Source organism: Neofelis nebulosa, chromosome 2 (genome assembly GCF_028018385.1).
Source record: "Neofelis nebulosa isolate mNeoNeb1 chromosome 2, mNeoNeb1.pri, whole genome shotgun sequence".
NCBI lineage: Eukaryota > Metazoa > Chordata > Mammalia > Carnivora > Felidae > Neofelis > Neofelis nebulosa.
In genome coordinates, this window is record NC_080783.1 from 44,564,078 (window position 1) to 44,589,145 (window position 25,068).

Consider the following 25,068-nt stretch of genomic DNA (forward strand, 5'->3'; position numbering starts at 1 on the left):
CACAGAAGTCTCTGGGTGGGGCCTTAAGGAAGTCTTCAAGGATGAGAGAGTAATCCACAAGAGGAGCAGGGGAGGGCCTAATCAAGAAGGGCCTTCTACCACTACTAACAGGTCACTGAGCAGGGGATTAGGGACTGTCAGAGATTAGAATCCTAGCTCTGCCACTGACTAGATCAATGACCTTGGAGAAGCTACTTCTCAAAGTCTCCCCATCTACAAAAGGAGGAATGTAATGATATTTTTCCGTTAGGGTAGCCAGGGGGGATGAAAAAGCATAATGCAGTTCAATCTTAGCCTAGTGCCTGATATAATATATAGAACTTGTTGGTATTATTTATTTCGAGAATAGGGAGCCACTGAAGAGAATGAAACAGAATAGAATACAATGGTCACATTTGTATTGTACAAAGATTATTATAGCTTCAGTGCAGAAAACAGAATGGCAGGATTTTGCTACTGCCACCCTACTAAGGTTTTCCTAACATTTGACCTTTTAATGTACTGTTCTTAACCAGTACATTATTTATAAGTACTAATATTCTGTGATAGAATTTACTTTGGATAGTACTCTATGAATTGTACCTAATGCAATATTTTATAACATCTGGAAATAGAATAAACTTAACGATATTTTCCTGACTCCTTTCTCTGCTTCTGGAGACTGGTCTCACACCTGAGCTGTGGTAAGACTTGTGGATAATTTTATGGCTCTTTTTATAAATACTTCCTGTCTTTCGAACTAGATTATAATCTCCTTGAATGAGGAATCTAGTGCTCAGCATATTGCCCTTTACTCTTGTAGGCTCCAATAAAGATTATTTTTGATTATTACCTGATGATAATATATTATATATATAATATTTTACTAAAGTTTAATGTGACAGATTAATTTTAGGAAGTACAGAGACAAGTCCCAATTGCTCTCCTGGCTTTGACAAATCAGTGCCTCTTTGAGCCTCCCTTTACTCGTTATAAAATGGGGATCAAAACACAAACCCAAGTCAACTAACTCAGAGGGAATTTAGGGCATAAATGAAATAATGTATTGAAAAAGTATTTTTTCTAACTCAAAACCACATATGTTGCTGGTGATGATTGTGATCATGTTCCTCAAGCTGTGATATTTCATTGAAATGCTAGGCCATATTTTACAATTACTCTAGAAACATCCTTCCCAAGTGAGTATTCTAGAATTTTTGGCACCACCCATGAAGTAGGCTAGAATTTTATCCATCAGTGCTTATGGATTTAAGTTTATATCCACTTCCATGTCCTCAGCCTAGTTTTTGCAGGCGATCAGGTGGGAGAGGATGCACACTGACTCACTAGAGAACACACTGTTGGAGGAGTGTCTGGGTGGTTCAGTCGGTTAAGCTTAAGTGTCTAACTTCGGCTCAGGTCATGATCTCGCGGTTTGTGAGTTTGAGCCCCGCGTTGGGCTCTGTGCTGACAGCCCTGAGCCTGGAGCCTGCTTCGGATTCTGGGTCTCCCTCTCTCTCTGCCCCTCCACTACTTGTGCTCTCTGTCTCTCAAAAATGAATAAATGTAACAAACAAACAAACAAACAAACAAACAAAAACACACTGTTGGATTAGGGACTGGAATGATAATTAGGTATCTCCAGACCAGAAATACCTTTTCATTTAAAATATAGTCACCTGGGGGCACCTGGGTGGCTCAGTCGGTTGAGCATCTGACTTCGGCTCAGGTCATGATCTCATGGTTTGTGGGTTCGAGCCCCCATCGGGCTCTGTGCTGAAAGCTCAGAGCCTGGAGCCTGTTTCGGATTCTGTGTCTCCCTCACTCTCTGCTCCTCCCTTGCTCACACTCTGTCTCTCTCCCTCTCTCAAAAATAAATAAACATTTAAAAATTTTTTTAAAAAATAAAATAAAATATAATCACCTGAAGGAACATTTTAATTATATTTGTAACATAATAAACATGAAAGATAGGAGCCGAAATCCTACTTCCCTTCATACTGCTAACATACTTCCCTTCATACTGCTAAGAGGGTGAAAGGAACAAGTTATTCTCACCTCTTCTGGGTGTGGATGTGGAGGAGGAAATAGTCTTTAATCCTAAATGTGGCTTTAGTAATAAAAAATGCCAAGGGGATTTTCACTTTCACTTTGCTTAAGACCCAACTAAATGTCATTTAAAAATTGGTAATTTAGGTCCTTAGACTTCATCAACCATCATGGAAGCAGATTCTTGTTTTAGGCTTCTGATTAAATACTGTGCCAGTAGCTTCTAGTATATAAATTTGAAGCAGGCCCCAGAACCTCATTTCCTTCTACATTTCAAATAAACTTCCTGCCTTAAAACAAGCCTAGTGTGAAGAACAAGTAACAGTTCAAATCACAACATGAACAGAATGTTTTTTAAAAGATATTTCGATCTTGTGAGTTTCTCCAACAACAACAAAATCCAGTGGATGTTTCAAAATAGGGAGTGAAAGTAACTGAATATGCTGCTGCTGATACTCAAGAAGGAAAATAAAGACGGGTGCCTGGGTGGCTCAGTCAGTTAAGCATCGGACTTCAGCTCAGGTCATGATCTCTCAGTTCAGGAGTTTGAGCCCTGCCTTGGGCTCTGTGCTGACAGTTCAGAGCCTGGAGGCTTTTAGATTCTGTCTCTTCTCTTTCTGCCTCTCCTCCATTCACACTCTGTCTATCTGTCTCTCTCTCTCAAAAGTGCATAAACATTTTAAAAAATTTTTAAAAAAGGAAGGAAAATGAAGAGATTTAAGGGGGGGGCAGGGTCACAGAAGGTTTGTAAAAACAGAACCGAAGTACAGTCATCTCTCCCTAAACAAAGATCAATAGCCAGAAAGGGCAAGGAAATTGCTTGTGTAGGATAACCATACTAATGAATAGGCTGGGTTTCCAATATTCGTTGCACTTCAATTGCTGACACTTAGAAACCGTCTCCCCACTGAACTAATATTCCACACAGTGGCAGTACCCAGATTACTGAAGCACGAGTGCTGAAAGAACCTGGGCATTACAGAGTTCAGAACTTTTATTTACTTTTAAAGATTTTATTTTTTAAGTAATCTCTACACCCACCGTGAGGCCCAAGCTCACAGTCCTGAGATCAAGAGTCGCACGCTCCACCGACTGAGCCAGCCAGGCACCCCCAGAGTGCATCACGTTTAAGTTAGAGGAAATTCTATTTTTCAATTCTGGAATGCCAGCAACATGTTTCCCAAGACAGGCCCGTCCAGAGCCTCCCTACTCACCACTCCCCTCTACCCACAGCAGTGGGCACGGATGGAATCCCAGCCACTCGCTTCCTCCAGAGTGACAGTTCCAACCTGTGGGAGCCATGGAGTCTTTGCCAGAAGTCTTTGAAAGCATTAAAACGAATGGGCCATGCCTATGCCTTCTACTCATTTTTGGATGTACACTGATGCTACCATCATGCACTTATTTCTCTGGTAAGTGTTCATGTGATTCTTCTTAGCTTTCTATGCATTTTCTCAGACAAGGGACCCTCCAAGCGTAACTACTTTCATGCAACCCGGTCAGCACCAGAGCCGGCCACGGTGAACCTGGCCACCACCACAAGTCAACACTTAATCTTACGGAATTATTTACTAGTTTAGTGGCTGTAAATGCAATCTTTGTTTCTTTGCCAAGAAGCCAACATGAAAAATCTTAGACTTATCTTTTCAAAGCCTGAAACAAAAGATTTCTAAAAGGTTGATACTGAAAGAAGTTATTTGCTTAAGGTTTTAGAGAAAGATTTTCCTCAATAAATTTTTGCTTGCTATACTTGAGGAGCTACTTATATGGAAGATACAATAGTTTAAAAAAAGATGAATTACAATACTATTAAAATGCTTCTTGGTTTATTTTTCAATCTAGTTATGTGAATGCCTGTTTTATACACAGAGACAGATACAATTTTTTTCAAATCTTTTCAGAAAAGGACTCACTCAGGTAAATATATTGGTATAGGACTATAGGTTCAAGATCTAAAAATACTAGGAACACTGAAAAAGCAGACTGTGTAAAAATAAGAATTATAAGGAGAAATAAAAACACAACTCCAAGTATTAGTAATATAACATTAGGTTACAGCACTAACATGCACACACACACACACGTAAAATAATGTTATAATTACAATGGGTATTTGATGAAAGCTTATTCAGTAAAAGACTGGTGTCATTACTTGACCATTCTGACACCATTAAGACACCGAGGAAGTTAAGAGGGTTACAGAAAGTATGATCTACCCATAAGATAAGGCATTTTAGGAATTTCTAGGTGCTCAGACACATATTTTATGAGTTTACACTTTGGATCAAAATATAGACTGCGAGATTTAAAATACATTTTTCTACAGACATATAGCTATTATCTATGATTTGTATTTATATCCCCTAAATGCCATTATCTAAAGCAACAATTTATATCCTAACACATTCCAGTATATATAATCTAAAATTGTTTCTTATGCTGTTAGAACTCTTGAGAGTTAGCATGAGCTATAAATTTCTTTCAGAAAATGACTTATTACCTAGCCCATTAAATTTTTTTTTTTTTTTTCAACGTTTTTTATTTTTTTTTTTTTATTTTTGGGACAGAGAGAGACAGAGCATGAACGGGGGAGGGGCAGAGAGAGAGGGAGGCACAGAAGCGGAAACAGGCTCCAGGCTCTGAGCCATCAGCCCAGAGCCTGACGCGGGGCTCGAACTCACGGACCGCGAGATCGTGACCTGGCTGAAGTCGGACGCTTAACCGACTGCGCCACCCAGGCGCCCCTTACCTAGCCCATTAAAGTAAAAATACATACATGCCCTACCAATACTTTTGAAAATGAAAATATTCAGTGCTGGTAAGGATGAAGATTGACAGGCACCCTCATTGTAATTCTCTCATGAGAATGCAAGGATTTAAGTGTAAGGATGTTCATTTCTGTACTTTTCATAATAATCAAAGCTGAAGCACAGGAAGCAATGAGTAACAGGAGCAGTTAAATAAATGTGGCATATCCAGGTCAGAGAAAAATACAAATTTATATCCATAGGATAAAAAAATAGAACTTAATAGAACTGAATAGAATATGGAGAAATGCTTATGATATATGCATCACATTAAGTGAAAAAAAAAAAAAGCAGGATAAAAACCCCTATGTATTGCAAGAGTTTATACTTGTAAGTCTATGTGCTTCATATGAAATATGTTTAAAAAAAAAACTTGAAGAAAATAACAAAATGTTACTAGGGCTATTTCTGTGAAGTGAGGAGTACTTTAATTTTTTTTCTTACACTTTGCTGGATTTTCCTCCAATAAGCCTTTATCACTTTTAAATATGTTTTATTTTATTTTGAGAGAGGGAGCGTGAGTGGGGAGAGAGGCAGAGGGAGAAAGAAAGAGAGAAAGAGAGAGAGAGAGAGAGAGAGAGAGAGAGAGAGAGAGAGAATGAATTCCAAGCAGGCTGCATGCTCAGTGAGGAGCTGACACAGGGCTTGAGCCCACTACCCCAGGATCATGACCTGAGCCAAAAATCAAGAGCCGGACACTTAACTGACTGAGCCACCCAGGTGCCCTGAGCATTTATCACTTTTTTTTTTTTTAACATTTATTTATTTTTGAGACAGAGAGAGACAGAGCATGAACAGGGGAGGGGCAGAAAGAGAGGGAGACACAGAATCTGAAACAGGCTCCGGGCTCTGAGCGGTCAGCACAGAGCCCGACGCGGGGCTCGAACTCACAGACCGTGAGATCATGACCTGAGCCGAAGTCGGACGCTTAACCGACCAAGCCACCCAGGCGCCCCACATTTATCACTTTTAAAATACATATAAAAGAGGCATTATTTTAAGTACAAGGTAGCTGACTGACAATCAGGGCACCCTTGATTCTATAGTTTGTAAAAAGTCACAGCAAGTTGCTAAATTGAAGTCGGCTTCTCCTTGGGCTGCTCCTGCTCACTTGAAGAGACAACTGAAAAGGCCTGTTTTAAGGGCTTTGAGACATTCTTTTTTTTTTTTTTTTTCTTAATGTTTATGTATTTTTGAGAGAGAGAATGAGCAGGGGAGGGGCAGAGAGAGAAGGGGACAGAGGATCCGAAGTAGGCTCTGTGCTGACAGCAGAAAGCCCATGTGGGGCTCAAGCTCACAAACCATGAGATCATGACCTAAGCTGAAGTCGGATGCTCAACTGTCTGAGCCACCCAGGCACCCTGGCTTTGAGACATTTCTTAAAAGATTTTATATCTTTGTGATGGAAAGAGGGGAACTCCTGTGCACTGTTAATGGAATGTAAATTGGTGCAGCCACTATGAAAAACACTGTGGAGATTCCACAAAAAACTGAAAATAGAATTCCCACAGGATCCAGTAATTCTATTGCTGGATGTTTACCCAAAGAAAATGAAAACACAAATTGGAAAAGATATATGCATGTCTGTGTTTACTGTAGCATTATTTACAATAGCCAAGGTATGTAGCCCAAGGGTCCACTAATGAATGGTTAAAGAATATATATAAGTGAAATATACAATATATACAATGAAATATTACTCAGCCGTAAAAAGGAATGAGATCTTGCCAGTCCCAACAACAAGGATGGACCTAGAGGGTCTTATCCTAAGTGAAATAAGTCAGACAGGAAGACAAATACCATATGATTTCACTTACATGTAGAGTTTAAAAAACAAAACAAATGAACAAACAAAAATAGAATCATACTCATAAATACAGAGAACTGGTGGTTGCCAGAGGGGAGGGATGTTGAAAGGATGGACAAAATAGGTAAAGGGGATTAAGAGATACAAATTTCCACTTATAAAATAAATAAGTCATGGCAATGAAAAGTATAGCATAGGGAATATAGTCAGTAATACTGCCACAACTTTGTAAGGAAGCACATGGTAACTATACTTATCGTGGTAACCACTGCTTAAGGTACAGACTTGTTGAAATCACTACGCTATACACCTGAAACTAATGTAACACTGTATGTCTGCTATACTTCAACAAAAAATAATTTTAAAAAAGATATCATACCTTCAAAATATAGGGAACCTGGGGCGCCTGGGTGGCTCAGTCAGTTGAGCGGCCGACTTCGGCTCAGGTCATGATCTCACAGTCCGTGAGTTCAAGCCCCGCGTTGGGCTCTGTGCTGACAGCTCGGAGCCTGGAGCCTGTTTCGGATTCTGTGTCTCCCTCTCTCTGACCCTCCCCCGTCCATGCTCTGTCTCTCTCTGTCTCAAAAATAAATAAACGTTAAAAAAAAAAAAAAAAAAAAAAAAAAATATATATATATATATATATATATATATGGAACCTGATTATGTAGTAAATAAAATTAAAATGTGTGTTATCTTTACCCTATGGAAGCATAACAATAAAATCTTTTATTTTTTAATTTTTAAAAAAATTTTAATGTTTATTTTTGAGAGAGAGAGACAGAGCGTGTCTCAGAGAGAGACAGGGGAGGGGCAGACAGAGAGGGAAATGCAGAATCTGAAGCAGGCTCCAGGCTCCGAGCTGTTAGCACAGAGCCTGATGCGGGGCTGGAACTCACGAGCTGTGACAGACATCACGACCTGAGTCAAAGTTGGACGCTTAACCAACTGAGCCACCCAGGCACCCCAACAATAAAATTTTTTATTCAAACTCCCTCACAAAGGTGAGTTTGGGTTCCATTTGTCCAATAAACACAACTCCACATAAATTATCTTAAAACAGAATTACGAAGGCACTCATAATAGCTGCAGAAGCTTAACTATGCTGGAGACAGGCCTTGTTTACCTTGGGGCCAATTCTACCTTAACCTTGTCCCTAAAGTACCCAGTGCAGTTACAAGAGAAGAATTTGCCACATGGCTCATAGGGCCCCACTCCTCCACTGTTCCGGGGTTCCGGGGTTCCTCTGCTGGCCACATCCCTACGCTGCACCCCATGGGCAGAAGGGCCCACGGGGAGGCAGCTTGTGGAAAACAGAGGGCACCGAGCTGTGCAGTGGATGTCTGTCTACAGAGCCACACAGGCAGCTAACTACCACCTCAGGCTCCTTACTCACTTTCCCTTGGCACAGTTAACCCACAAATCAGGCTTGTTGAGACAACACCAGTTCCTCTTTCTAGTTCTCCTTTTATCCTCCACAAAGCCAGGCCAGAGCTCCCTCTGGCCTCTGCTGACTCATGAGGGCCAGTCTCCCACTCTACCCCAATCCCACTCTTGGCCTCAGATCAAAGCGTACCCTCAGAGTTATTCAAGTTGGACTTTCCGGTTTTCTATTTGCAAAATGTTCTCTGAATTTGTCTTCTCAAACACACACCGCGACAAGTGTCAAAAAAGGTGTCTTAGCCCTCCTTTATTCAATCCTCTCTCATACCTCTGGAATATGGTTTTTCTCAGAGCCTCAATTTCACTCCATCTGGCCCATCCTCTCCCATTCCACCCCTCCCCCGCTGCCTAAGTGCAGCAGCACCACCAGAACCTAAGGGAATACAGGGTTCTCTTTAACATCTCTGAGCCTCAAACCTCCCTTCCACACAATCATCAGCACATCCCCTGCTTAGCTGCATTTACATGACATTAGACCAAGACAGAGGGAGGCTACTTTTAATACAACACTCTGGGTAGTTTTTGTGGGTACTGAGGTAGGGGTAGGGGTGTGGGTGTGCTGGGAGCTATTTAGAGCCACTGACTAGCAAGACAAGTTTCAATATCTATAGCAAATACATATTAATATATAGGCTCAAGGTTTAGTTGTTTAACATTTCAGTTATTTGTTTTGGTTTGGTTTTCTGCTTTGGGCTCTGCACCAATAAATCATTATCATAACAAATGACTCTGAGAGTTTCCAAAAGCTTCCTGGCCAACTAAATTAAGACAGTGCCACTTCACAAAGTGATAAATAAGTGTCTTCTAAATACGGAGAATGAAAACCCAACTACAAAGCAAATGTTAACTGAAATCATCGCTAGGGCCAAGTACTACACACAGTGTGTCCTTCGGGATTTAGGGCAAAAAAAATCAGGCTATACAGGCCCTTTTAAAAAACCCAAACATAAAAATAAATAAATAAATAACCCAAACATAACCTCATAAGGAAAAAAGAAAAGCACCCTCTTTCCATCACCCCATCCCACTTCCTTCAAGTAGTCAATGTCAATGGTTTGCAGACAATGAGGCGAGGCGTATGTGTGCCTGTATGCACCGTTAAGTATCTGCATATAAATCTTTTTCAAATGCCTTTTTCACTTAACTGTATCTTGATTCTTCCCGACAATGTATCAAAGTGGCTAACAGACACATTTACATTTATTCCATCTCTCCCTTTCCCTACAATGCAATTGCTAAGTCAAGACTTACTGAATATCAAAAGTAAAAAAAAAAAATCCTGTCTGCCTAAAACTAAATTTATCTTTGATCATTTTCATGTACTTACACTTGCCTCCAACCTAAAAATGGTGAGAAATGGGTAAATATATTTGCATTAATATGCCTGCAATATAAATATTGATCTTACATAGAAAACTGTTACCATATGTAATACACGTACATTGAAATGTAGCTAATTTTCAAAGGCAGAAAGCAAAAGAGGGCACCCGCTTAGGTGGTGAGGCCCAATGGGTCCTGAATAAGGAGGCACACATTGTGGAAACTTCCCAGGCTTTGGAGCCAGAAACATGGAGTCAAACCTAATTCCACCTCTCACCGATTATGTGGTTTGTGTACATTCTTTAACTCTTCTCAGCTTCCTTTTCGTCACTCACAATGCTGGGGAAAAGACTCATCTCTCAGAGATCTAGAAATTAAGTGTGTAAGATTGTGTTTTGAACATAGTTAAGTGCTCAAAAAATGCCTTATTACTGTCAACAATCCAGATGGACTTGGAGATCCAATACCTTGTACCACCGAACACATGCAAACCTTGCTGTTTTACCTTTGTGTTTTAGTTTGCCTTATTTGTATAGAAACAGAAAGAGCCTAAATTACTGTAAACATGCCTAGTAGCTTTAATGCCTTATTGAAACAGGATCCTCTGTCCTACTCCCCCAGTGTCATGCACTGGGCTAAACAGCAATGTCCCAGCCTCCTCCTAAGCAATCCTAAATTTCACTTCCAACCTGTGATAAACACAAGCCATCTGACTATCACTAAATAACTGAAAATATCTTGCATGTCTGCTAATGACCAGCAGCTTAATGTGTCAAAAGTCAATCTTCCCAATGACTAGGGTTCCTATCCTCTCCTTTTAGTTAACAAACCATCGATGATGCATACACCTTTAGCTGGCTAGCTCCCAGTGTCTTAGGGAAGGGATGCCCTGCAGACACCAGGAATCTACTAAACACACATATGTTGTTGGTTAACTGTCCACCCATCCCTTATATCCATCTATATTGAAAAGGCTGGATTTCCACAAAATCCTGAACTTCTAGAACAATTAAAGGCAAACCTGGCCACCATACCACCCAGCCATCTCCTTCTACATGTGAAAAAACTGAGGCTGGGGAAGATGTGATGTGCCCAAGGACATACAACTATGTAGACACCAATAGGAATTAGAAACTCAACGCCTTAATTTAAGGTTTTTTCTTACAACAATTAGGCAGGGTTTTTTCTGCTCCAGGAGCTCTGTAAGATGTTTACTAAATATTTTTGGATGAAAAGGAAATGTTTGTGGCTGTGAATGTGTATGGGAGAGGCAAAATGCACCGTGTACCTGCCTTAAGGGTAATTAACCCACCAGTCTCTCTACGTGGGGAAGAGGTAGATGAAGGGGTAACTTGCGTTTGAAATTTTTCAGTATCCTACTTAAATTTAACAGCGAGCTATGTAGGGAATAAATAGGACCGAGAAAGGCTAGTAACCCCCATTAGCACCTCCAAGAGCTCTAGGGACATGTTACACCATGTTAGACTTTAGTTAAGTAAAGAAGCAGGAGGTGGTAGCAGGCATGGGGTGGGGTGCGGGGGGGGGCGGGGGAGGTATATTTTTGTATTTTTTTCACCTGGGGAATTAGACGCTGTCAATTTCCTCCCCGCACACGGGCGGCCACTTTCTTTCACTGGGGCCGTCCGGAGGTTCTCGCCTCCTCGTTTCCCCCAAGGATGTTTATGGCAAGGGCGCCGGTGGGAGCGGGCGGAGAATGGCCTGGCCTTCGGGGCCCAGCCCTCTGCCTGCACCCCCACCCCCACCCCCTGCTGCTGCCTGCGCCCGGCTAGGGCTCCCTCCGGCAGCGCCTTTGTTTTCCCTACTCCAGTTACGTTTGCGGAAGTGCTGCCCGCGCCGGGCGCCGGGGGTGCCGGCTGCTGCCTCCCCAGCGCCCTATAAAGATGACAGCCGACACAGAAGCCGAGGGGAGGGAGGCTAGGAGGGAGGGAGGGAGCGACGGGCGAGCGGGACTGGGAACCGGGACACCCACACCTGCCCGCCCCGGGAGCAGCGCCTCCGAGGCCCCCTTCCCCCGACAGCAGGTGTACGCGCGCCGGAGGGGGGCTCTCCGCCCTCTGGCCCGGCCCCCGCAGGGGAAAGCTTGGGTGGGGCTGCTGGGCCGCCCCCGCCGAGCGCCCCCTCCCCGCGCACCGGGCCCCGACTCACCTGCTGCGGGCGGCGCTGGCGTTCAGCTGCGCGGGGCGCGGGGAGCCATCTCCCCCCGGCGCGGGGCGGCGGCTCGGGGCGCCGGGGCGGCGGCTGTCGGGGCGTCGCGCACCATCTCGGGCGGGTCGCTGGCTCCTCGGGGGCTGCCTCGGGCGGGGCGCGGCCGAGGGATGCGGGCCGATTGGGGCGACCCGCAGCGGCGAACCGAGCGCACCCTCCGGGGCGACCTTTCCTCCTCCTCCTCCACGGCCGGGTGCCTCCTCCGCTGGCTACCAGCTGGACCCGCTTCAGGGCTGAGCGCCGAGCACCCGCCGCCAGGTGCAGCGCTCCGCCTCCTGCGGCGGCGGCGGATGCGTCGGCGGCCGCTCCTCCCGGCCTCCCGCCCGCCCCGCCGGCCCCGGGGGACCCCCGGAACCAGCCTTGCCGGGGAAGCGCGCAGGGCTGGGGAAAGCAGACGCAGGTTCTATCCCCGGACCCCAGCCGACCCCACCCCGCCCCGGCTCCCTCCCCAGGCTAGTGATGCAGGCCTCGCTCCTGGGGGAGGTTGCGGGGAGGAGATGGCGGCCTGCTTGGGAATCTACATCCTTGGCGTTTATCGAGCGCTTATTAAGCGCAGACACAGTGCTGACGCTCTTAGGGAGCTATCTCAGAGCCTCTGGTCCCGAGCGTGGCAGACTGTCCTCAGTTGACCAGGGAGAGAGGAAGGGGGCAGGGGACTGGAGGCAAACGGCATGGGTTTCTGGACTCGCGGGGGTAGGCTACACCGGAGCTACATCAGCGTTTCAAATTGGGAAGGTGTTACTGAGTATCTGGCGCGTTGCTGAAGGAGGTAACCGCGCGTGTCGCACTAAGAACGTAATGCAAGTTGTATTTCTGGTTAGACCCGCTGGGAAGGTGGGGAGAGTGGAGTGGTTGTAAAAGGTACCATTCCCTCTGTAAGTATTTTTGTGAGCCCTTGATGGGCTCTGGGGGTGCCACGTAGCGTTCGCAGGGAGCTTCTGGTCTTGTCCTGGCAATAAACAACAACGATAATGGCAACTTACATTTATGAACATTTCTAATATATGAAACACTGTTTAAGGGCCATGTAACCTTACCATAGTCCTAAAGGTACAGATAGTACTATTACTTAGAACTGATAAAACCGAGGCTGAAATTTAATGTGACCTATCCAAAAATCACTAAATAAAAGGGAGAGAAGTCTTCTTTCATTTCCAGGATTTAACCACGAAATCCTATTGATGAGATATGATGAGAAACTTTGGGATTTGAGGTCCCTATTTAGAGATAAATTAATAAAACAAAATTACGAATACAAGTCACTGTAGCCCCTCCTGGACCCCAGGAAGAGTTCTGAAGCCTAAGCAACATTAGCCTCATGATAAATCTAGTCGCAGTACTTTTGCAGAAAAGCAAAACAAAGGCCGTGAATGCTGAAATTTCAAATGAAAGGGATTAGGTGGTTGTTAGAGAATGAAATATTTGGGTCTAGCATGGCCTTTAGACAGCTTCCTACTGCATTATTGGAACGGACAGCTCACAAAGTATCCAGTTGGTAGCTATCGTGATAGAATTACCATCCTCTTCTGTCTAGCTATTAAAGAAGCAACCTTAAAAAGTGGGGAGAGCAAAGTGAACAGATTCCACATCTAACACCGTTCACGTTCTCTCCTACATGTGGAAGGAGGGGGAAAGGAGAACAGGAACAAATTGTAGGAAAATAGGGTAGTTCTTAAACCAAAGATGCTCAAAGGCAGGTCCATGTTGAAAAGTGAAGCCAAATCATCCTAGAGATGTAAGCTGGTGTTTCTATATCAAGTAGGACGGGATAGCCTCAAGGGTCAGCATAGCAGAAAATCTTGTTTTCATTGGCCCTGTTTGGGCAGGATTTTTTTTTCCTGGCAGCCCCTTCCCTTTTCAGTATAAGATGCACACATGCACCAAAGAAAAGTCTGCTACCCTTCATCTCCCTACCCCCGTGGGGTACCGAATGGGTGTTGTGGTTAGCCTCCAAGTACACTGCCAGGTGGGCTATCCCAGAGGTCCCTGCACAGAAAGGTTCCCCAAATTAAGATGTTGATGTCACATGCTTTTTGAATCAATTTACAATACAGGGTAAGAAACCAGGGGGAAAAGAGAGGGTAGATTAACACACGTAGGATAGGGTACACGTGAGGTGGTATGTTTTATGAAATGTGCCTTTCTCTCCCCATCTCTCCTTGATTCAGCCTTCCTTGTGTTGTTGGTGGGGTTACAAGGACCATCACTGAGGTGCAACAAGGGGACTTGCCAGATAGGAGATGCCTGGTGCCAGAGCCAACATATGCTTTCTGTACTGAGGCACAGGAACCAGGTGTCTGGCCACCGTTCCTGCTCACCATTTAGCCTGACCAGTAGCTATGGCTTTTAACTGCATTTGTCAGGCAAAGAACAAGTGGAAGCCATGCAGGTATTACCAGTGAGTAGTGATTTTAGCCTTTTTAACCATTTTAATGTATTATTCCTAATATTGAGTGTCTCATGTGCTTCCTGAAGGTTTACTTCATCAAGAGTATTTGGTGCGTACTTGGACCTTCTATCCTTTCCTCTGTGTTCAGTTCACATACATACTATGTACTTTCTCTCACAAACTATTTGCTTCTACTTCAGTTTTATATTTCCCCCTTATAACGTTTGTGTCTCCTATTTCCTTTGGCAGAATTTATTATTCTTAAATAACAAAGCAAACACATCACTATATGTGATAATAATAATAATAGTTAATACAGGATTTACCCTGATGCCAGGCACTTTCCATATATTCATTCATTTAATTCTTACAAGAGTCACATACAAGTAGCTACTGTTATTATCCCATTTTACAAATGAGAAAACTGGTGCCTGTAAAAGTTAAGTGACTTGACCAAGGTCACACCACTAAGTGGTGGAATTCACATGCAAACCAAGGTCATCCAGCTTCAGGGCCCCGGCTCTTAACCAGACCTTCTTCACTCTTAGAAATATTTAGAAATAACCTATATTCACATGTGGAGGGTTGGGGTTTTACATACATGCAAATGGTGTCATCCGCTTTTCTCTGTCCACCTGTTAGCATCATTGGACACAACAGTAGTCCCCCTTATCAGCGGTTTTGCTTTCCTGAGTTTCCATTACCCGAGGTCTAACCAAGGTCTGGAAGCACATGATTCTTAATAGTAGCCTATGGTACGTTGCAAGGCCTACATCGTTCACCTCACTCTGTCTCCTCACTTAGGCATTTTATCATCTCTCATCATCACAAGGAGGGTGAGTACTATCCAATATTTTGAAAGAGACACCACATTCACATAACTTTTATTACAGTATACTGCTCTAATTGTTCTATTTTAGTATTGGTTAATGTTGTTTATCTCTTACTATGCTTAATTTATGAATTAAACTTTATCATAAATTTGTATGCATAGGAAAAAACAGAGTATAGAGTTTGGTACTATCTGCGCTTTTTTTTTCACCACTTTTTTTTTTTAAGTTTATGTATTTATTTTGAGAGAGAGGGAGAGTAAGGGAGAGAGAGAATCCCAAGCAGGCTGTGTGCTGTTAGCACAGAGCCAGATATGGGGCTCTATCCCATGAACCGGGAGATCATGACCTGAGCCTAAATCAAGAGTCAGATGCTTAGTTGACTGAGTCACCCAGGGCCCCCATCTGTTTTTCAAGCATCCATTCAGGGTCTCAAAGTTTATACCCTGTCAATAAGGGAGGACCTACTGCATTGACTATTCCCTCCTTGAAACTCTCCCTTCCTCTAATTTTTGTGACCCACGTCCCCTGGGTTTTTCTTTTCCTCTTTAGCCACTCCCCTTTGTATACAACACTTGTCTTTTGTTCTAGGCCTTTCTTTCTTCTGTTTTTTTGTTTTTGTTTTTGTTTTTTCCCTGTGCTTGCTCTTCCCTATTCTTCTCTGGGGCAGCTTTTCTCCTGAGTGCCAGATCCATGTGGCCAATTGTCCAGTAGGTTGTTTCACAGGCCCTGAGTCCCACATCAGCCCTTCGTTGGCTTCTGCCCCTCCCCACTCACTCTTACTTCTGGATTCCCAAATGGTCATCCACCCAGTTGTACAGGTGCCTCATACTTGATGCCCCTTTCACCCTTACCCTCATATGCACTGTATTCGTTTCTTACTGCTGCGATACTAAATTACCACACACTTAGCAGATCAAAGCAACACAAATTTACTGTCTTATAGTCTAGAAGTCTGAAGTCCAAAATGGGTGTTACTGAGCTAAAATCAAGGTGTCTTCAAGTGTCTTCCATCTGTAGACTTTACGGAAGAACCCCCTGCTTTACCTTTGCAGATTCTCAAGGTTGCTCACATTCCTTGGCTTGTGGAAGGAGCCTTCCTTCCATCTTCAGAGCCCCCCACTCTAACTTCTGCTTCAGTTGTGACATTGCTTCCTGGCTCTGACCTTCCATGCCTCCTTCCTTTAAGGACCCTTGTGATGACACTGGGTTCATCCTGATAATCCAGGATAGTCTTCTCCTATCAAGAGCCTTAACTTTTTTGTTTTTTGAGTTTTTATTTAAATTCCCATTAGTTAACATGCAGAGTAATATTAGCTTCAGGTGTAGGATTTAGTGATTTATCACTGGCATATAGCACCCAGTACAAGTGCCCTCCTTATTACTTATCACCCATTTGGCCCATCCCCCCCCCACCTCCCTGCTGGTAACCATCAGTATCTTCTCTACAGTTAAGAGTCTATTTTTAAGAGCCTTAACTTAATCACATCTGCAAATTCCTTTTGGCCTTGTAAGGTGACATATTCACAGGTTCCTGGGATGAGGACGTTGGCATCCCTAGGGGGCAATGACTTTGCCTGCCACCCCCAGTCAACACCAAGCCCTCTGGAGACCATCTTTCAGAATATCTCAGGAATTTGTCTTCTGTTTTCTGTCCCTGTTTTAAGCTCATCCATGAGGTTCTCTCCTCTACCTTATAATAACCATTTATTGGGCCTCTTTGCTTTAATGTGTGCTCTCATCCAATCAGTTTTCCTATTGCAACCCAAATAATGTTTAAAAACATCTGACCTATGTCACTTCTTTGCAGTCCCACGGTGCTGCATAATACCATGGGAGACCACTCATATTGTGTCAGGCCTCCTGGATGTGCTACCAGCAGACCTTACTCCTCTACTTAAATCCCATCCAAAGTCCCTTGACTATAACAAAGAGATTCAAAATTCTAGTAGTTAAATATGATTAAAAATTTTTTTTCTCATGTAACCATCTATAAGTAGGCAGGCCAAGGTTATTAGTGTGTCCCCACCATCCATACAACACATGGATTCCATCTCTCCAAGGTGACTCCTTTAGGTCCCACCATTCCCAGTACATGGGATGGGGAAGCATAAGCCCAGTCACTTAAAGGGAAGCCCCAGTGTTTGTACACATCGTATCCATGCATTTCCCCTTGGCGGAAATGGTCACATATCTACATCTAGGTGCAAAGGAGGGAAGTCTAGTTTAGCTGAGCAGCCATATGCACAGCTAAATTCTATTACTACAAAAGAAACGGTGAGTAGATTTGGGAAGTCAACGAGCAGTCTTGCACAGGCAGGAAAACAAGGTACTATGCAAAAGAAAAATGGAGGGGTATAATTTAGATTGGAGGATATGAAAGTCCTCTGAGGAAGTAGTAAACTAAGACCTGAGGAGAGGGCCGGGAAGAGTTCTGGGCAGACCTTGCTCCACAGAATGGGCAGCTCTGAGGCAGCAAAGAGTTCAGCTTTGGTGTTTATAGCAGCACTTTCAATGATAGCCGAATTATGGAAAGAGCCTAAATGTCCATCAACTGATGAACGAATAAAGAAATTGTGATGTATATACACAATGGAATACTACTTGGCAATGAGAAAGAATGAAATATGGCCTTTTGTAGCAACATGGATGGAACTGGAGAGTGTTATGCTAAGTGAAATAAGTCATACAGAGACAGATACCATATGTTTTCACTCTTATGTGGATCCTGAGAAACTTAACAGAAGACCATGGGGGAGGGGAAGGAAAAAAAAAAGTTAGGGAGAGAGCCAAACCATAAGAGACTTAAAAACTGAGAATAAACTGAAAGTTGATGGGGAGTGGGAGGGAGGGGAGGATGGGTGATGGGCATTGAGGAGGGCACCTGTTGGGATGAGCACTGGGTGTTGTATGGAAACCAATTTGACAATAAATTTCATATTAAAAAAAACAGTGAGTGGGGAGCTAAAGGTAAATGTCAAGAGATTAGGTTGGAGAAGTTGGCCGAGGCAGTTTAGGCAGAAACCTGTGCCTCCTGTTAAGCATTTTGGATTTCAATTTACATTCAATGGGATCCATGGAGGGACATTTAAGAGGTCTGATTTGTACCTTTAAAAGATCCGGAAGTGGCTATTATGTGAAGAATGGCACTGAGAGGACAGAAGGAAGTGAGACTCATTTAGAAAACAGCCATTGGTGAGAAGAGAGATTAACAGTAGCTTAGAGCAGAGTGGTAGCGATGGGGCTGGAGAAAGTGGATGGATTTGAGACTGAGTGTTTGGAAATGTATCAGCACACTTGGTGATGTTTTGGGTGTGGGAGGCAAGGGAAAGGAGGCGGCAAGAATGACTCACAAGTTTCTGGCTCACGCAAACTGGGTGGATGGTGATAACCTTTACTGAGAGGGAGAAGACTGTGGGAGGAGCGGGTTGGAGGGAAGAAAAGAAGAGTTCACATTTTGGCATACTGCATTGAGATGCTTGTAAGACATGCAGGTGGAACTGTGAAGTAGGCAATTAAATATATGAGTCTAAAGCTCAAAAGAGAGGGCTGGACTCAGCAGGTATCAGCACTGAGGTGCTGTGTATAATCATGGGAATGAAGGGGATCACCTGGAGAGAGAATATATGCGAGAATCTGAAAAAGTCAGTTGGTGTGGGAAGAGGGACAAAGAAGGATCAGCCATAGAAGGAGGAGGAAATTCAGAAGGGTATTGTCACTGAAGCCTAGAGAAGTTTTTTTAAAGCAGGATTGAGTAGATACCACTCCAGCTTCCTTCCTTCAGATGCCATATAAAAACATTATATCCCTGTAGACTAGGCTTTTTGCCCTTTAAGGGCTTCATGTACCTGGTGCCTTCTCTAATATGGCACTTACAAAATAGAATTTTAATGACTTGTTTGTCTTCCATGGTGGACCATGAGCTCCTTAAAAACCGGGAACAGGGGCGCCTGGGTGGCTCAGTCAGTTAAGCGTCCGACTTCAGCTCAGGTCACGATCTCGCAGTCCGTGAGTTCGAGCCCCGCGTCGGGCTCTGGGCTGATGGCTCAGAGCCTGGAGCCTGCTTCCGATTCTGTGTCTCCCTCTCTCTCTGCCCCTCCCCCGTTCATGCTCTGTTTCTCTCTGTCTCAAAAATAAATAAAACGTTAAAAAAAAATTAAAAAACAACAACAACAAAAACCGGGAACAACATGTCTTGTTCGAGAGTTGTATTATTTGTGTTAGCATAGTAACAGTCAACATATGGTGGTTCAAACACAATGAAAGTGTTTCCCTCCCTTATAAAAGTTTACATAAATAGGTGGCTCAGTGGTGTTGGGGACCAGGAGGTTTATGTTCCTTTGATCTTATTGTTCTGTCACTTTCAACATAAAGCTCTCATCTCAAACTCCAACATGCCTTCTCCAACTCTTCCCATCGTATTCACATTCCAGTCATCGAGAAAGAGAAACAAGAAGGGGAAGGCATGTTCCTTTCTTTTAAGAACATGGCTAGAAGGTACATATTACACTTAAATCCCAGTGGCAGAACTCAGTGTTCAGCCATATCTAGCTGCAAGGAAGCCTGAGAAATATAGTCTTTAGTGGCATATGCACAGATTAAAATTCTATTACCATGACCAGTGGACAGAATAGATACTAGATGCAACTAGCAGCCCTCCCATACCCCTGTTACTGCATCACAGAAGCTGACTCGTAGAATTGGCTTGTATGAGCATAGAGAAAGGTGGGAGGATAAACACCAAGCTTTGGAGATTGGTGGTCTCATGTGGGAGGAAACGGAAGGGCCATGGAGGGAGAGGTGATAAATATTTGTCAGATAAATGGATGATAATAAATGTATAAATTGTAGGTGACAAGTGTGATGAGGTTGGTTCCTTTTAGCTCCCGTTGCCACCATCCCTTCTTTCCTTGGCTTTGGCTTCATGGAGAAAGTGCTATTTATACTAGACTCAAAAGATGGCTGAGGTGCCTGGGTGGCTCGGTTGGTTGCACGTCCAGCTCTTGGTTCTGGATCAGGTCATGATCTCATCGTTTCATAGTTTCAAGCCTTGTGTTGGGCTCTGTGCTGGCAGTGCCTGCTTGGGATTCTCTCTTTCTCCATCTCTCTCTGCCTCTCCCCCACTCTCACTGTCTCTCTCAAAAGGTAAATAATTTAACCCACTTATCTATATGTACCTATTTTTTTTTTAAGTGGCCTAAAATAGGAAAGATGGCTAACTTCTAGAAATCCTTTATTATGGTATCTTTTTGCTTAATTCTCAGAATTTTCCAGGTGGGTAAGCATATCAACCTACAAATAATGATACTGTAGTCTCTTTTCCAATATTTATATCTGTTTTTGAAAATATCATTACATTGATGAAACAATCATAAATACTCATGATGATCAATAGTTGTCCCCTTGTGTTATTACTTTTTTTTTTTACTATGAGGGCCCCTCTTGCTTCACTATTGAGAATAAGACTAGCTAGTACTTTGAGGTATATAATTTTTCATTAGGTTACTAAAATATCCCTCTGTATATTTATCAAGTTTAAATAAGAGTTTATGACATAGTAAGAGTTTTTTAAATTGTAATAGGTGTTTGAATGTAATTTTCTTCATGTATTTTCAAAGATGTTTTCTTGTCTGTTCACAGTCCAGTAGCACATCATCATCATACGTGTTTGTTAGACAATAATAAATTCACTGTAGTGTACCATAAAGTTAAGCCCCAGATATACAAGGAAACATAAAATTCAGGTCTTTTCCATCAAGAGGCTTGTGATTTACTTACTAGCAGAGACATGGCTTAAAAAAGATTGATTATAGGGGCACCTGGGTGGCTCAGTCAGTTGAGCAACCGACTTCAGCTCAGGTCATGATCTCACAGTTTGTGAGTTCAAGCCCCGGCATCGGGCTCCGTGCTGACAGCTCAGAGCCTGGAGCCTGCTTCTGATTCTGTGTCTCCCTCCCTCTCTCTGCCCCTCCCTCACTCATGCTCTGTCTCTCTCTGTCTCAGAAATAAATAAACATTAAAAAAAATCTAAAAATAAAAGATTATTATAGGAGGTAGCATATCCTATGAGTGGCACACAGATTAACATTTCAAAAATATGACTTCCATCTTGTTCCTTTCCAATTAAGAAAAATTCATTAGATTTTTATGGCTTAATGCATAAAGTTCCAAATTTTTCAACACCTTCAGTCAAACAGTAAGTCTTGCCAATTTTATTTCCTTGTCATCTGTAACATGCTTCATCTTGCCCGTCCCTACCTATACTACTCTAAGGTCTTCATGAAAAAGTGTCCAAAATGGCTTCCCTGTCTCCAGCCTTGAAAATCTGTCCAACACAAACCAAGGCACTAAATGTGGATCACAGTTACATAATTTTTTTAAAGTATACATATTTCTTAATCTTTTTTAAAAAATCATTATTTTTATTTATTTTTTGAGAGACTGTGCATGCACACAAGCAGGGGAGGGGCAGAGGTAGAGAGAGAGGGAGGGAGGGAGGGAGGGAACGAGAGAATCTTAGGCAGGCTCCACGCCCAGTGCAGAGCCTGATGCAGGGCTCAGTTTCATGACCTTGAGATCATGACCTGAGCTGAAATCAAGAGTTGGTTGTTTAACCACTTGAGCCACCCAGGTGCCCTTTATTTCTTAATATTTAAATCTTTTTCTTAGAGTATATGACCTGTAGAAGGTCATAAGGGTACAAATTCAATAAACCATAAGAGTAAAATTCAGTAATTTATAATAAATGTAATAAAAACTCTGTGTTATCACTACCACTAGCAGGAAATTGAATATTACCAACACCACAAAAGGTCCCCCTGTAACCCTTACAAATTACCACCCCACCCTTCTCCCCAAAGGTAACCATCATTCTCATGTGTAATCCCACAGATTTGTTTTGCCTGTTTTAGAACTTTATATAAAAGGAATCAACGTATGTAGTCTTTTATATTTGATTTCTTTTGCTCAAAATTACATTGCTGTCTGTAGTTACTTCATTTCCAGTATACAAAGATGCCACATTATTTTTTTTATTCTTGTTGCTGGACATTTGGATTATTTACATTCCTTCTCAATTATAAATAATGCTGCTATGAACATTGCTGTACTTGTTTTTTGGTTCACATATATATGAATTTCTATCCTATATACCTAGAAGTGTAATTGCTAAATTATAGAATATGTAGGTTTTCACCTTTATTAGTTAGTACCAAAAAGATTCCCAAGGGGGTTGCAGGAATGTATACTCCTTGCCCTGACTTGGTATTTTCAGTCTTCTTCTTTTTTTTTTTTAATCTTTTATTTTGAGATAAATTTTGAAATAAATTTATACTTACAGGGAAATTATAAAAATAGAACAGAGAGCTCAACCAGCTTCCTCCAATGCTAGCATCTTACATAATGATAGTACAATGATCAAAACAAAGACACTGACATTGCTGAACCCTGATACAGATGCTATTTGGATCTCACTGGTCTTTCCACCAACATCCTTTTTTCTGTTCCAGGATCGAATCCCGGATTGTACATAACACTTGAGTCTCCCTAGTCTCCTTCAATCTGTGATTGCTCCTCAATTTTCCCTGTTCCTTCCTTTACCTTGTTATTAGTACTAGGATACTAGTCAGGTAGTTTATAGAATGATTCTCAATTTAGTTTTACTGATACTTTCTCATGGTTAGAGTGAGGCCATATCTTTGGAGGAAGAATGTCACCGAGGTATGTGCCCTTCTCAGATCATATCAGGAAGCACACACATCCTATGATATTAATCTTGATCCCTTGAGAAGGGTGATGTCTACTAGATTTCTCTCTTTCACTTTCTAATCAACAGTATTTGGAAGGAGACACTTTGATGCTTAATGCAAATATGCCATTTCCTCTTAAACCTTTGTTCATTCATTTTAGCTTCCATTGGTTGTTCCTACTGGCAGCTTTTATTACTGTGATGTTCTAATGGAGATTTCCTATTTTCCTTATTACCTATACACTTATTAATTGGAATTCTCTTGCAGAAAAGAGTTTTCCCTTCTTCTCCACTTATTTACTTATTTATTTATATCAGTATTGACTCATGGATATTTATTCTATTCTTTGACTTAAAATTCAATTTTTTCATTATTTATTTTCATTCTCAAATTGTTCTGTATTTAGCCATTGGGTATTCTTTTCAGGTTGACTTCTGTGATTTTTTTCAGGGTGGAATTTGAGTATAATTTATTATTTACAACAGAATTTTAAACATATAAATAACCATGAACTTCGGCAAAATATTTTCTAAAATCAGTCCTCACGTTAGGTGCTTCATAAACTTATTTTTTTTAATTGTGGTAAAAAATGCATAACATAGAATTTACCATTGTAACTATTTTAAGCACATGGTTTGGTAGCATTAAGTGTGTTCACATTGTTGTGCGACCATCACCATCATCTGTCCTTATAACTGTTTCATCTTCTGAAACTGAAACTACAAACATATTAAGCAATAACTTCCATCTTCTCCTCCTTTCAGACTCTGGAACCCCTCATTCTACTTTATGAATTTGACTACTCTAGGTACTTTATATAAGGGAAATCATACAGTATTTGTCCTTTTGTGTCTGGCTGGGTTCACTTAGCATGATTTTCTCAGGGTTCATCCATGTTGTAGTGTGTGTTGAAATGTCTTTCCTTTATAAGGTTGACTAATATTCCATTTTAGTATATACCACATTGTGTTTATTTCTGTGCCTGTTTGTTTGTTTGTTTGTTTATTTATTTATTTATTTATTTATTTTTAGGAGCTTCGGCATCACAAGATGCTCTAGACCCATCTCACTTATTCCAGCACTAGAACCAACTTCTCCAAAGAGCTGTCTTTTTGTTGAAGGATGGTGTTTAGAAACCAACTGATTGTGGCCATTATAACTGGGATATCACTGCTTCTAGGCCCTATCAGTGGACGGAGTAGGAAATGTATGTATGTTTACTAATCCATTTATCCATACATGTCTGCATTTATTTCTGTACCTGTCTAACTGTATATATAATTAAAAACAAAACAGCACATGAGTTCATACTGATACTTTCAATTCCAATCCAGCTTATTTATAACTATTTTTGCTTATTTATAACTTTCTTTGCCAGCGAGAAACCTGGCTTGCTTTATCTACAAGAGACTTACTTATTTATCCCAAGTCAGTATGCATGATTCAAATAGTTTAAGTAGTTTCACTAATACCCCAGAGAAGTAAGTTTACCAACTAGAGTATAGTGTGTGTGTGTGTGTGTGTGTGTGTGTGTGTGTGTGTTTTAATGTTTATTTATTTTTGAGAGAGAGAGAGAGAGAGACAGACAAAGAGACAGAGCACGAGGGTGGGGAGGGGTAGAGAGAGAAGGAGACACAGAATCCAAAGCAGTCTCCAGGCTTTGAGCTACCGCACAGAGCCTGATGCAGGGCTCAAGCTCACAGTCCGTGAGATCATGACATAAGTCGAAGTTGGACACTTAACCAGCTGAGCCCCCAGGTCCCCTGAGCACAGTGTTTTGGAAATTTTTTGATTAGCCTTACAACATCCAGTTAAAACACTGTTTTCCAAAGCTCCTTAGGTCAGTTCCTTTCTTACTCAACCTTTCAACGTGGTTACTCGTGTATAACGCGATTAGATTAATTTGTAATGCAATTAGAATCACTTGCCAAAATGTTGCATTTTATCTTGAATTGCCCTCCCACATTCTATTTTTTATTTACATACAGTAGGATTCATTAATTTTGGTGGATTGTTCTGTAGCTTTTTAAAAAATGCAAAGAGTCATGTACCTATCAGCTCAGCAACGGAAAGAACAGTTCCATCACCTTAAAAATGCCCTTGTGCTATGTCACTTTGTACTTAACCCCCCTAACTCCTGGCAACCACTTATCCTAACAGTGCCTATAGATTGCCTTTTCTAGAATGTCATGTAAATGGAATCATACAAAATGTAACCTTTTAGGTCTGACTTCTTTCAGTTAGCAAATTCTGTTTAGAATCCACTGAATCAATCATTTATTCCTTTTATTGTTGAGTAGTGTTCCATTTCATCCACTCACTGATTGAAGGATATCTGGGCTGTTTCCATTTATTGGTTATTATTAATAAGACTTCTGTAAATGTGTGTATACACATTTTGTGTAAAGAAGGGCTTTTAGTTCACTCGAGTAAATTCGTAAGAGTGGAGTTGCTGGGGCACGTGGGGCAC

At 42.0% G+C, this 25,068-nt stretch overlaps 2 protein-coding genes across 3 annotated transcripts in view; one reads left to right on the forward strand and one right to left on the reverse strand.

The window, feature by feature from the left end:
- The window catches only part of MFSD6 (major facilitator superfamily domain containing 6), a 79,840-nt gene extending 68,130 nt beyond the window's left edge, over positions 1-11,710 (reverse strand). Inside the window, exon 1 of the mRNA XM_058711171.1 lies at positions 11,572-11,710. The gene's annotated coding sequence lies outside the window, so the exon portion shown is untranslated. The remainder of the gene's footprint in view (positions 1-11,571) is intronic.
- The window catches only part of NEMP2 (nuclear envelope integral membrane protein 2), a 147,957-nt gene that overhangs the window by 101,271 nt on the left and 21,618 nt on the right, over positions 1-25,068 (forward strand). The window contains exons 12-14 of one of the 2 annotated variants that reach the window (XR_009256744.1): positions 3,262-3,440; positions 13,800-14,020; positions 23,631-23,805. The gene's annotated coding sequence lies outside the window, so the exon portion shown is untranslated. Of the gene's footprint in view, positions 1-3,261; positions 3,441-13,799; positions 14,021-23,630; positions 23,897-25,068 lie in introns of those variants that run through there. The other variant, XR_009256743.1, reaches the window with a different exon arrangement.